General features: G+C 38.4%; 1 long non-coding RNA gene across 1 annotated transcript; it reads right to left on the minus strand.

The window, feature by feature from the left end:
• Window positions 1-1,803: 1,803 nt before the first annotated feature.
• Window positions 1,804-3,613, minus strand: LOC139964744 (uncharacterized). Its single transcript, XR_011792078.1, has 3 exons — window positions 3,478-3,613; window positions 2,518-2,702; window positions 1,804-2,022 (listed from the first exon to the last, which is right to left on the minus strand). It is a non-coding gene; the product is annotated as an uncharacterized lncRNA (long non-coding RNA).
• Between the last annotated feature and the right edge of the window lie 11,950 nt (window positions 3,614-15,563).

Consider the following 15,563-nt stretch of genomic DNA (forward strand, 5'->3'; position numbering starts at 1 on the left):
TCCCAAAAGTTTTTTTTTCCATCCGTAACCTTTTTGAAGATTGTCACCAGTCACACATCATGTTCGACCTGATTGCATGTCCTATGGATCATTGCTTTTGTAGGTGATTGTACGTCACGGCCCACAATATCCGAAAGCCCCACTTTTGAAGGTTTTAAGCCCATTATTCGTTGAGAATTTGAAAATTCACATTTCTCGTGAATAAAATCACTTCAAAACATACCCACAAAATTCAATCTATGGACAAGCAATATAGAAAAACCTCCTTGAACCCCTAACAGACAGGTCAAAGTTGCACGAGTAGAGGAAAGTATGATGAAGAATGTTGGTGAGGAAATTTTCGAAAATTCCGACACAGTTAATTTATTGGTGTAGAAATATTAAAACCTCTTATAATAGCTATTATAAAACTTGGTTGAAGGAAATGAAAAATAGCAGATATTTCCGATATCAGGTATGTCGAAACCGAAGACTACACACATAGCCGTAGGTCCCGTAGGAGGCGGTGGCTGCAGCCCCCCCCCCCCCCCGCAACCAAATTTTCCCCATCTTTTTCGGGCACCTACTGAAAGAAAAATAAATAGCAATGAATAGCTTAAAAATGATCTCCTTGGTAATTAAAATAAAGTTCTAAGCTTGGCCGACATTACTACTGTAAAAGAGAGTTTTGACATAAATGGATCTGCATGATTTTTCTCCATCTACATAAGACATTTGGTTGTTTACATAGCATCCAGCGGTATACTGTGCAACTTTCACGGACCGTGCGGTACACGATGCCATGCACTGTAATGACCGATGCTTGCTTATATGATATTTGCATTGATATGTTGAACGCGCGCTTCGCGCGCGAAAAATTTTGGCTTTTTTTCGGGCAAGTCATTACAGCCCCCAAATCCAATTGGGCTCCTACGCCTTTAACTACACACATAGACAGTTTTTGAGGCTGTTCATCGTGGAACATGCATTTCAATGCTTACTGATATGATGTTATATCTGCTCTTTGCTTTACAAATTCTAACAGGAGTGTAGCGAGTAATTGCCGAGGGAGGGGCGAAGCCTGTAGGCAAACTATCTAAGCGAAGCGCCACCATGAGTTGGCGCGAAGCGTACAAGAAAAATTTTGGTCGAAAATGCCTCCCAGATCGCTGGAAATGACACTTCCCAGGCCTTGTAAGTTGCATCTAAGCATTGTCTATTTTTGAAATTACTAGCGATGTCATAAAGAAAATTTGCTCGGGGGTGGGGGGCGGTCGCCCCCTTCCCGAAATGCGTCATGTACCCCGACGACTCGGTCGAGTTTAAGACCAGCCACAGTTGGTTCCATATAGCACAATTGTACAATTGTTTAAGGCGTCCATACACATACACGCGTTATGTTAGACCATATATAGTATTTATGTAGATACATTAGTGAGAGAGGAAAAATGGAAACGTCAAAAATGGAGTTGTCGGTGTAAGGGGTAGGGTGAGGCGCACACCACCTCCGTAATCCTTGATCTGTCACTGGCTACCCTGTAGGGATCAGCGCTTTAACTATGACTGTTCCTCTTTCTCTTCCCGAGGTCTTGGCTATCTTCTACTCCCTCCTTGTTTCCTTTTTCTCTCTTTTTTCTTTTTCTTTTCCCTTCCTTCCTCTCCTCCTTTTCTTTTTTCCCCTCCCTTTCCCTTTTTTCTTCTCTTTTTTTCTCTCCTCTTTTCCTTACCCGGGGGGCGCCCGCCCCCAACGCCCCCCCTGGATACGCACCTGATATTACAGCGGCAAATACAATTCATCCAACGTACTGTCTGAATGAAACTGGCTGTTCATGGATTTGTTACGTAACTAGCTAAAAATCCATTTTCTTCAAATTCAGAGTCTGAACGGAATATAAGCAGAAGCTCATTCTCCGTACTTGTCGTTTCAGGCGGTATATAGACATCGCAATACACACCGACCAATACCGGTTTACCGGCAGGCGGTATATAGACATCGCAATACACACCGACCAATACCGGTTAACCGGCCAGCACATCGTAGATCTGTGCGAGATATGAAAACAAAGCAATGTGTGATTTTAATTTTCTGAGAAATGAAGAAGGGTACATAAGCAAGAGGTGGGCGTAGTTATACGGTTTTATGGGCCCAGTTTCAAGAGTTAAAGGTGGAAGAAAACCTATAAATGTGAGATTACAGTGATAGATCCGATGTTGTAATGGACAATTAAATTGTTTATCTGAAGAAAAAAGTAGACGTAAACACAAACAGATATACTAATGTTGGTATTCATTCAAATTATTCATGCAAAACCAAAAATACAAGAGGGGGGAAGCGGGGGGGGGGGGACTCCTGGACATTTGGGGCCCTGACTTAAATGAACAATGTGAACGGCCTATTCATACGCCCATGAAAACAATTGAGCTGAATGCATACAGCAAAGCTACATATAGGAAATTATTCATGTCTTTTCATATTTTGTAAGCGCTATTTCAAAATTGAGTAAACATTCTGTCTTCAGTAAGCCATATATTCGTTACCTTCACGTAATCCAATGGACAGCCAGGTAGACCTCCCTGTAGATCAAAGGCCTCAAACGTTAGAGTAATGGTCTTTTTCGGTGGTGATGTAATACGGTAATAGCATAACAGAAATGAATGATATGTATCAGGGTAGTTTGGAGACATAACTTGTCCCCAGGAAGCCTTATGTTCTTCGTTGCAATCTGAAGGGAACAAAGAGTCACATCTGAATCTAGTAAATATTTAACTTATCACAAATTCGACGTAACGTGTTCTCAGTATGATAAGTCAAGTGCAAAGTTCTTCCGGTAGTATGACGTCACAGGTTCATTTCTGTGCAACCAACTTGTTTGTGAACTCTTTATTTAAACTTATATATATTATATATATAATTAGAAAAATATAAGGAAAAGATTTGCTGGCTGCATTTATATGGTGTTGAGATCAACCCACGGAACTGTGTTCAAACATGCAGGTCTTAGCGGCTAAGATCACGTGTATAATCAATATATTACCTCTTTCAAGGGATTCGTGATACACATTTAACAATGATCACATTGTCACGGTCTCGATGCAAGGAGACTGGGGATTGATAGTGGATCAGTTTTGGTTTTCCTGGTCAGGCTTTATATTTGGGTGACTTTTCTCAAGCCGCCTGGAATGATTTCTTGAACATAAGCCATGCATGAGATAGATTTTTAATCGCTCTTGTATAACGAACATTAAGTTATCTTTCTGTTTGTGCACCAACTTATCTCCACCATCACTAGGAAAATATCCACAGGAAAAGGGGAACATATACCCCCATCCCCTCCCCCTGGATCTGCGTTTCTATGTGCCTGCATTGGCCTACCGGAATGTTATTTTTACATTTTCTGTACAACGAAATAATTTGACAAAGTTTTATAGGGGTTGATCAAGACGTCTTTACAGAAGTTGCTTCTTTATCGAACTTAGTCATAAGTTTTTACTCCTTACCTAGACATTGTATTTCGTCACTTCCATCCAAACAATCCCTTTCTGCATCACATCGATGAGAGGATAAGATGCATTGAAGATTGTTACATTGAAAAAAAAAACCATTACTGCATGCGAGTGCATCCTCCTCTAAAAGAAGATAAATGGATCAAACCAATTTACGTATAAATATATGTCTCTTTATTCATAACAGATTTATGTAAGAGATTATCTGGTAAGGCTGGCTGTTGGAGTCTACGAATAACATGGCATAACAGGTTCGAGCCCTGGCCAGATCATTGCGTTGTGTCCTTGGGCAAGGCGCTTTATCTCCATTGCCTCTCTTCACCCAGGTGTATAAATGGGGACCTGCGACCATGCATCCTATGGGAAGTCCCCCGGGGACACGTGGTTGTGGTGCACTGTGGTGCCCCAGGAGAGATTGATTGAATTGTGCACACTTTGGTGTGTGGGTGTGACAAGTTACCAATGACCAGGGGTTAATAATAATCAGCGCACTGAGACTAAAGTGTGTACTTGCGCTTTATAAGAACTGTTGTTGCGCCTTGAGCACCCTGTAGGGTGGATATGTGCGCATTATAAATCTCTGTTATTATTATTATTATTATAACATAAACATATAGAAACGCAAGATATTAGACAATGTATCATTAATCTTTGCCTCTTTACAACATGAACTGCTTTTTTGTATAGATGTAATGTTTGTAATTTTCCCATTGTCACTTATAAGATAAATATCTTGAAACGTGTCTTACTAATGATCGGTTATCGATCGTGTAATTGTTGTAAGGTTTCCAAGGTAAATATTTAAGAATTTTAAAAACACAGAACAATATGTAAGTATAGGGATGACAAATTTGTTTTATCTCGGATTTTGAATAAAACGCAATTAAAATTAATGTGGTTGTTTTGAAAACTAAGTCGGGTTAACTGAAATATCTTGTAAAGAATGATACAGTATTATAACAACGAAGAAACTCTTTGCTGGGTCGCCATTTTTACAACGTTCTTTTAAATGAATCATATCATATTGGTATAAGAATATCTTGTTCTTTATCCCATATTTGTTACCGAACAGCCTATGTAGGCCGGAACAAAAGCCCCTCCCTATATGTCTCCCTCTTCGTCAGGCCTGCTAACTATAAGTTAATAGCTATAACAAGCCGTTTAAGCCATTCATTGCAACATGCTGTATTCCATGACTAAACACATTTTAACTGAAAGTGAGGGCGAACTATAACAAAAGAGAACATTTCTCTAAAAAAAAAAAAAAAATCTCAAAATAGACTTAACTTTGTTACGTAAAGTTCTCTCAGCACGTAAACCTAAACTCCTGCAATTGTATCGTTAACACGACAAACGGAATAAAGCAAACTAGCTACATGTGAAGTTTTTCTTTCATAAGCGAATGTTTGGAAGAGCAAAGATTGTTCTGTTAAGGACAACTGATTAACATGATTTTATAAGATTAATACGTACCGTATTTCTATTAAATTTTCTGACCCCTTCCGAGTGGGTTAAAAGACTGCCCACTAACACCCACTGACCTATTATCATGTTCAAACTTAGAACAGTTGTTGAATTAATTTAAAAATGTCTGTAGGCCTATATGTCGACGCTACTTTGCAGAGACCAGCAAACATCCGGCTTCAAATTCAACACTCGATTCAACTCAGATTTAAAATTGAAACTAAAATGCGTGGATGTGATGGTGGTATATTGATGATATTACCCCTAGTTCAGTACGCGAATTATATTTCAGTCATACAGCGACTTGAATCGAGGGTTGAATTGTTGAATATATAAATCATATAAATTCGATGAGTATGACGTAGAGCACACCGGTGCGTAAATGATAGAGGTGAATTTGGTTTCTATAGCGCTACAGTTATGATTCCTATACCTTTTGAACACTAAAATGTGAAGCCAGTACCTCGCCGCCGCGTCCGCACATGCACGCATTTGACAATATGATTCCAGTGCAGCGCACTGGTACACACTTAATGATGAAGCAAACTTGCGCATATACGCGCAGGTATCCATTGAAAAAGTACGTGACGGATGTGCATACTTGGTCTATGGGTCTATGGTTTCTTTCGTGCAACGAATTAGGGGTTCGTATCCGCACGCAGTCAACGCAGAAAATGCGCCATAAGATATCACTGAGCACGAAGGATCCAATCCAAGTGGGATACATATCAACCGGTGTTTACTATCTGCAGTTTATTACACCGCGTCTTCCGTGTAAGTGCACAAACATTCAAGTCATTCTCCGACGTCACACAGGTGTAAACTAAGAAGACTGGATCACTTGGCAACGTACCATTAAGTTCAAATTTGTCTAGCATCACGCACATATAGAACTTGCTTTATCTAGCGAAAACAGCGATTTATTTCCAGAAACTGGCATCCTACCGTTTGGGTCAATATGCCAATGTACCATTATTAGACTTAGTCACCTATATTTGAGTACTTCTCATTTGAAGGATTGCATTATTTGCACTATTTAGATATACCAGGTCTGTCATTGATGATCCGTGTCTATTGTTAGGAATAAAATGTAACCTGACCCCCCCCCCACCTACGCCCTCTGAGATGAGGGCCACACAGTGATAAAAATCCAATGTAGCCTGATTACGACGTGGCGTTGTGTATAATGACATTCCAAAGAGATTCTGTAAACTGTACTTTAATGAAAATATAGTAATACAATTAAAACAAAGTGATGGAAATTTATTATTCGCAAAACCAAACTATCACAAGACAATTATTATGTAGTTCTTCAGGCTTGTCTTATACAAATCAAACGAATATAACATATACACCCGATGTGGCCTTACAAGGACAAATTAAACCACCGGAGTCTTGTGACGTCACACATATTCCATTTGCACTTTGTCATGTCAAAATACCCGATATACGAAATAGCAGGAGCAACAAGCGATTTGTACAAAGAGCAATTAAACCAAATCCGTCTACCACGAAACTACCAACATCTCATCCGGTGCCAGGAGAGTTAGCTGTCCCAAATCAGGAACCAAACCCAACCTTTATCAGTCATAAAGATCTAAATTATCGTTTACAAGAATTCGTGCTTGGGGTAACCAAGGAGATGAATCTAGATGGTGGTTCAATAAAACCACCTAAAGTTCTTAGAGAGCAGCCAAAAAATGTATCCAGGGTCAAAGGTGGTCATGGCAGAATCGTGCGATCGTGGGCGAATTTGGTTGGACGTAAATCAGTTAGGCAAGGCGCAGCCAAAGGCGAAGCTTTCCGAGGGTTAAAGCTACGAAATGCAGTCACATCCAAGCATGGAGCAAGGAGACGGATGGACGGACAAACTGATGTACATACTTCTTATACAATCTCATCCGGGACTGATTATCAGGCTAAGGTCAATCGAAGCAGACAATGCGTAAGCAGGCGCGTATCCAGGATTTTCAAACCCGGGGGGCGCGAATTACTATCTAAGCGGAGCGCCACCATCGGTTGGCGCGCAGCGTACAAGAAAATTTCTTGTTTTGAAACCCCCCAGATCACCGGAAACGGCACTTCTCGGGCTTGAAATGACCAACCAGATGTACACTTTTTGCCTGAGAACCAAGTATTTCCTAATAGTTTTTTTTTCCATCCATAACCTTTTTGAAGATTGTCAACCCGGCACACATCATGTTCGACTTGATCGCGTCTCCTGTGGGTCTTTGCTTTTGTAGGAGATTCTACGTCGCGGCCCACAATATCCGCCATCCCCACTTTTCAAGGTTTTAAGCCCCATATTTGTTCAAAATTTGAAAATTCACATTTCTCGTGAATAAACTCACTTCAAAACATACCCATAATCTTGTACAAAATTTCATCTATGGACAACCAATATAGAAAAAACTTCCTTCAACCCCTAACAGACCGGTCAAAATTGCACGAGTAGAGGGAAGTGTGATGTAGAATGTTGGTCAGAAATTTTCGAAAATTCAGACACAGTTAATTTATTAGTGTACAAATATTAAAACCTGTTATAACGGCTATTATAAAACTTGGTTGAAGGAAATGAAAAAATAGCAGATATTTCCGAAACCGAACACTACACACATAGGCGTAGGAGGCGCGGCGGCAGTGGCGAAGCTAGGGGTATTGGTCAGGAGTGGCGAGAATGGTCTGAAGGGGCGCTTTCGACACTATCTAAGCGGAGCGCCACCACTGGTTGGCGCGTAGCGTACAGAAAATTTTTGAGTAAAGATACTCCCTAGATCGCAGGAAATGACCCTTTCCGGGCCTGGCTAATTTGCAGATAAACGAAGAATAAATAGGTGTCATCTCCAAATTACACCAACAAAATGTGACAAATGTCAATAAGTAGATGAGAGCGCAATAAAAAGTCAATAATCTAGAATAAGTAAAAAGTGGTAAAGAGCTGAAAAACGCGCCAGCAGTCCATTTGAGTCCGTCAGGGGGGGGGGGCATGCGCCCCCTGACCGTATGGACGCCCCGCCACTGCGCGGCGGGGTGCAGCCCCTAATTCGCCATTACTAATTTAAAAGAGAGTTTTGACATAATTGGACCTGCTTTTTATACATCTACATGAGACATGTCGTTGTTTACAGTAGCATCCCGCGGTATACTGCGCAATTTGAACGGACCGTACGGTACATGATGGCATGCGATGTAATAACCGATGCTTGCTTATATGATATCGACATTAACACGTTGAACCCGCGCTTTGCGCGCGAAAATTTTTGGTTATTTTTTCAGGCAAGTCGGACAGTTTTGAGGCTTTTCATCCTGGAACGCCATTTTCATGCTCACTGATATGATGTGATATCTGCTGTTTGCGTTTCAAATTCGAACAGGCGCGTAGCAAGGAATTTGCCAAGGGAGGGGCGAAGCCTGTAGGCAAATTATCTCAGCGTAGCGCCACCATAGGTTGGCGCGAAGCGTACAAGAAAATTTTGGCCGAAAATGCCTCCCAGATCGCTGGAAATGGCACTACCCAGGACCATTTGTTAGCGCGAAGCGTACAAGCAAATTTTGGCCGAAAATGTCTCCCAGATCGCTGAAATGACACTTCCCAGGCCTTGTAAGTTGCCTCTAAGCACTTTCTATTTTGAAATTACTTAGCGATATCATTTAAGAAATGCTGAATGGGGGGGGGGGGCGGGCGGTCGCCCCCATCCCAAAATGCGTCATGTTCCCCGACGACACGGTCGAGTTCGAGACCAGCCTCAGTTGGTTTCATAGCACAATTCTACACACGCGTTATGATAGACCATATATAGTATATATATAGATCATTAGTGAGAGAGGAAAATGGAAACGTCAAAAAAAGGAGTTGTAGGTGTAAGGGGTAAGGTGAGTCACACTTTTACGAAATCATTGATCCGTCACTGGCTACCCTTCAGCGCTGTAATGATGTCACTGTTCCTCTTTCTCTTCCCGGTGTCTTCGCGTTTTGCTTTTACTCCCTCTTTTTCTCTCTTTCTTCTTTTTCTTTTCCCTTCCTTCCTCTCCTTCTCCTCTTTTTTCCCTTCCTTTTCCTTTTTTCTTCTCTTTTTTTCTCTTCTCTTTTTCTTACCCGGGGGCGCGCGCCCCCAACGCCCCCCCCTGGATACGCACCTGGTAAGTGTGTTGCGGGTCCCTTGACTTTTGATTATTTTTCATATGATTTGTTCAATTTTATGATATATGATTAACAAATATATATATTTATATCCAAAACTCCCATTGACACACAGGTCAGACGATTAACCCTTAAAGTAATTACATTTCATAATTCTCTGTAATACATCTGATTAGTATACACAATTGTATTCTTTGACCGTCATATTGAAGATGATTTGCTCTGCACGAAATAGGCATCAAAAGTACTGTTTTATGGTATATCTCCTTCTGCTCTGGAACGATTTCTCTCGATCAGTCACTACTTTATAACGTTATCATATTTTACCGGAACATTCACCAAGTTATGGTTTACAATACAGAGAACACTACGGTGATTTACAACCTACGAGTCTCCCTCTCTTGATAATGTGTATAGCTTTTTGCTATTAACTGTGGACATTGTCGATATTGTTTATTCCTGCAGATTACTACTGCCAAAGCCGTCCACAATAATCACCATGTAAAGATTGAACCATTCAAAGCAACGATTTAACCACAAAAAGCAACGGCTGAAGCAATCAAAGCAACGGCTGAACTGGTCAAAGCAACGGCTGAACCAGTCACGATCAAGTCTACGCAGACTCAGGAAAGGATAATTGTTGTAAGGTGAGACTAAGTTTGTTTGTTTCCGCCAGTTGAAAAATGAATTAAATGAATTTCTTTGATTTACAATGGGATTAAAATCTGTCCAGAATAATCCAAACTGTCGACAGATATTATCAACATGCATGTTACTCAATAATCATGTGGATTACGATGACAAATAATAACGAATTGGAAAAGGGAAAGCATGAGCGAACGATTGTATATGGACAAATTTACATTGATTGAATTGTCACATGAACAAAATGACCAGCATTCCAACTGACGAAGTTGAATATGAAACATCTTGAGTGACGATCTATATCGAATATTGTTCTATAGACCTGACGTATGGAACGCGAAATGGGACAGAATATGGGAAGTTATTCTAAGCTTAATGCTTCTGTACTTTTCGACGAGTTAGACGATGAAGCAGAAGTGGGGGGGGGGGGGGGTGTTAGATCTGAGCGGGGAGGATTTATATGGGAGAGATCAATATTTCTCATTGATGCTATTCTAAGGGCTGAGGCGGAGGAAGAAGTTTAATTTGGGTACGTTGAGAATTAGCACAGGGACATTGAGACATGTTAACTGATTCGATGGGACAGACACAAACTCAATTCAATACGGCTCGACAAAATGGGTCCTTGATGCATTTTTTAACCAAACGGAAATTATATTATAATTTTTACTCTCTCGATAAAGAGCACTTTTTAATAATATCTTTTCAAATTTCTCATCAAAGAGGCACTCTTTTTTATAAAAAGAGTACCGGTACACCTTTTTAATTACGCGAAATTATATTTTTGGCCATTAACACAATGGAAAAAAATTAAAATTTATGTAAAGGGAACCCTCTGAGGTTTTTCGAAAGAAAGGTCCCTATCCCAGAGTGATGTCAACCAGCGAAGGAAAAGCAATGATGAATTGAACGCATAGTTTCGTGAAAAGATTCATATTCAATTAATTGGAGAACTTTGTGTGATGTTTGTACTTCGGGACGAGTAATAACACTCATATGTTAGTATCTACTTAAAAGTAGAATTATGGTCGAGTTTTAATAACAATCTCATCATGTTTCCTTTCTATTTTCAATTCAGGAATAAGTAGAATAATATAACGTACACTACAGCATATCAGATCAAAGAGATGATGACGTCACACATGCGGAGAAAGCTAGTGAAGAAGTTCACTTCACTGTACCGACGTCTGGGGCGAGAGGTAGAATAAAATAACGTACACTATACTGCAATCAGATCAAAGCTGAAATGACGTCACAGAAATACGAAGAAAGCTATTTCAAGGCTGACGTCACTGTGCCGAGAGGTTGAATAATATACAGTAAACTACAGGAATGAGCTGATAAAGGAGTGTTGTTGGATGATTTGTCTCCATAGTTACAATGCATGAGATATTGCCTAGATTTTTGGTGAACGAAAGGTCAATTTCCAGTGATCACATGACTGAAGATACCAACAACTGACATAGAGACTCTACTAGCGAGAGATTACTTAGGTAGGTCATGGAGCCTATTGATATATGCTACATGTGTTATGTTCTGCATAGTTTGTTCTAATCATGTCCCACATCAGTACTATATATATCATTTATATATATATATATATATATATATATATATATATATATATATATATATATATAAATATATATATATATATAAAAATATATATATATATATATATATATATATATATATATATATATATATATATATATATATATATATATATATATATATATATATATATATATATATATATAAATATATCAGGCCTCGACAAATTTTTTAAAGCTACTCGCCAACTGGCGACCGAGTCTAAAATTCTACTCGCCAAAACGTTAAATTTACTCGCAATTTTTTCTCGCAAAGTGTTTGTGTGATATAAGCCTAGCTAGTATGGCCTAACTTAGGATATCACGGTATAGTGTTACTGTTAGTTGTTTACAGCAAAAAAAAAAACGATCTATTAAATTGTGCTTCTTCAAAAGTGTTTAAAGCATGATATTCATGATAATATATAATATATATCGTGCATCATTTAGCTTGAGCGATTAGTATCAAATTAGTTCGAGCTGGTGAACAGAGCTGTTCCTTAGGCCCTAATGGTAACAGTGCACTTGGTGATTGTACTGTGATTTTTAATATTAGGCAATAGGCCTTTGTTAATTGGCTCACAAGTTAATAGTAAGCCTATCGTATAAACGCAGTGAGCGAATGAGCCACTCGCCAAAGTGTCGAGCGTAATGCATTTTTTGCTCGCCAGTCGCAAAATTCTAGTCGCCATTGGCGAGTTGGCGGCCGTATTTGTCGAGGCCTGATATATATATATATATATATATATATATATATATATATATATAATGAAAACGTAATGAGAAGGAAAATCCAGAACAGTGAAAAAACTTCCAGCCTCCACCGGGATTCGAACCCGGGCCTCCCGCTCTGTTCAAAGTATCTCTTTCGAGATCCTGCTTTAGGAATCACAAATGATTTTCGAGTTGGGTAGAATCATGTTTGATCTCTAGAGTAAGGCAAAATATGTCACCAAAAACAGAACTAGTATTGTTCGATACAGGTGTCAAACGCCTACAGTGAAATTACGACCTACCTTACCGGTTTCGAACCTCTGGACATACAATCAGCGTCCATAGCCTAGTTGATTAGGGTGTCCGCGTACAGAGCGGGAAGCCCGGGTTCGAATCCCGGTGGAGGCTGGAAGTTTTTTTCACTGTTCTGGATTTTCCTTCTCATTACGTTTTCATTTATATATATTCATTTGCCTTTGTCGTTTACTTCCATTCATTAACATATATATATATATAAATATATATATAAATATATATATATATATATATATATATATATATATATATATATATATATATATATATATATATATATATATATATAAATATATATATATATATATATATATATATATATATATATATATATATATATATATATATATATATATATATATATATATATATATATATATATATATATATATATATATATATACATATAGTGTGAGTAAAATTTGAAGAATCAGCAGCAGACCCTCATTTTTCACATCTGTAAAGATGTTAAGATTTCGGTCTCGGAGGAAGGGTCAGATCAGTACCATAATCATCCGATAATGAAGATAATACATATGTTACTATACCAGCTCTGACCGTTAAAATCGTCACAAGGATCGCTTGCAATCATGGGAATTTTCCTACGATATGATATGGTCAGCTCATTTATGGAGAAAACACAATAGGACTTTTGCTAAAAATATTTTTAAATTTGTATACAGTCACGTCTTTCCAAAAGCCAGGCAAAAAAATCACCAATTGTGGTAAGTTTATATTCAGAATTAACTGTGAGCATTAAAATGATCCTTCCAATACTGATATGCATCAGAAATGAAATGAAATGAAAAAATTGAGAAAATTATTAACTGAAAATAAAAACTTAAAAAAATGTGTCTGTGTTTATAATCATTGGTTTGCTTTACATTGTGATATCTTAACATTTTTGCACACTGATGAACGGTCTTCAGCATACTACTACAACCACGAGAGACTCATAGCAGTTTCCAGACTTTCTTTATGAAGAGGAGGGGAGGGAAGGGGGGGGGGCTCTATTCCATCCTATCCTTCAGGTAACCACCCCTTTGCTAGGTGGATTGGAAGCATACTACAAAATTAAACTTTTAGACTTCAAATGGTGTACACTGAGGTATATTTAGACTATAAATTAGACTTATAATTAGGTCTACGCACAAGGTTGTGTTTTAAAGTGTTCCATACAGACTTCCATCTACAGCGATCAAAAATCAGTAAACCGGAAAAAAAATCCCCCGGTTAAAGCTAATTACACTAATTGAGCAAAAAAAAAAAAGGAAAAAAGAAAAGAGGATAGCATTTAATATGTGTGTTTAATTCAGATATATCAGAAATGCCTTTATGTCTCTAACAGAAGGAATATTGTCAAAGAGACATATGAAACAACAGTTGATTTCAAAATTCCTTTTATATAATAAAACTGACTATTCTTGATATTGTGACATAATTAGCTAAAAATCCATCATCCCCGACGCTGCTGTCAGAATGGAAGACCAGTCGTAGCTCGTTCTCCGTACTTGTGGTGTCTGGTGGTGCATCGGTGCCGCAATAAACACCAAGGAGCACCGGCACACCGGAAACGACATCGTATAGCTGGACGGTAGATGAGAAAAGATGATATTTTAATCACTCAAAAAGAATTTTAAATATTTATAAAGATAAGAAGCAAACCCAAACCATCATCATTGATCTGCATAGTAGAGATACATGCGATAAATAACGTTATATCCAAACATGCAGCTAAGGAAAAGAAGTTCTTCTTATTGGGAAATATCGAAGTTTTCATGTTCCTTCATATACTCACGAAAGAAGACTTAAGCAAGTCTAAAATGTGACATCATCGAGCCAAAAAGGGCTTCAATATTTGCTTATGGTTTTCTTAAACGATTACAATTGTTATTTCCTTCCCGCAATAGAGGTTTCGCATATATATATATATATATATATATATATATATATATATATATTTTTATTTCTATCAATTCTCAATGTACATAATACAGATAAAATTGACTACAAAAAGCATGACAGGTCTCAACGACCGCAGCTAGCAGAAAGCCACACTAAGGATAATAAAAGGATAAAGGGATTAAAACGACAGACAATACCAAGCAAACAAGAACTTAAGAGAACGACAAGTACAAATCTAAATGCGATCAAATAGTAAAAAGAAAAAAAACTGCTGAAAAAAATATATATACTCTATATATCTACAATATGTGTGAGGCAAATGTCAGCATCATCCCGAAGATTGTATATTGTATAGCTGCACATGAGGGCTAGTTTAGTACATTTGGCAAGGTATTTCTTTATTATAGATTTTTTCGATTTTCCCAGACTATTGCACATAAGTTTTACTGTACCGGGAGCTATTATCCCCCTTACTCCAATCTCCACCGTTATGAAATCCACTTCCCAGCCAATATCACTCAAGTCACCGATCAATGGTCCATATCTGTCTGATTTTCTTTCTTGTGCATTGTTAAAGGATTCATCGGAGTCCCAGGGACACGTCAACTCCATGATGTGAATTTTGCGTTGAACCCTGTCTATAGCAGTGAGGTCTGGTCTGCAGGTAGTAGTAGGCAATATATCCGGGGGTATGGTACTGGTGTGCTGGTCATATACGATAGTGTTCCCGTCTCGAGTAGCGTCGATTGCGATATCCCATGCTGGGCCTAGCGTTAAAGTGTAGAGGTCTCGCAGAGCAAAGAGAATGTTATCGTGTCTCCAGGTGTACCTGTGTTTAAGTGATAACGAAACCTGGCAAGAGCTGAGCACATGCATGGTGTAGAGTTTGCTCTGGAGCATTACATAGTTCGCGACTTGCCAGACAAGCTCCGCATTGGGCAGACACCGAACAGTTCCAAACCTTACATAAAACGCTGGCAACAGGAAGTTGGTTATTCAGGGAACGAATGGCAAAGCTAAAACACTGTTCAGACATTCCTCGTATGGTGGCTTGCCATTTCGTGTCGGCGTCTTGAAGATGAAACAGTTGGTTCCAGTTTCCTTGCTCCCTCAGGTTATTGAGACTCTGATATATATATATATATATATATATATATATATATATATATATATAAATATATATAAATATATATAAATATATATCTATGTATATATATATATATATATATATATATATATATATATATATATATATATATATATATATATATATGTATAACTATGGATCCTACCTTAGGTCGACA

The sequence above is a fragment of the Apostichopus japonicus genome, chromosome 23 (genome assembly GCF_037975245.1).
Source record: "Apostichopus japonicus isolate 1M-3 chromosome 23, ASM3797524v1, whole genome shotgun sequence".
NCBI classification, from domain to species: domain Eukaryota; kingdom Metazoa; phylum Echinodermata; class Holothuroidea; order Aspidochirotida; family Stichopodidae; genus Apostichopus; species Apostichopus japonicus.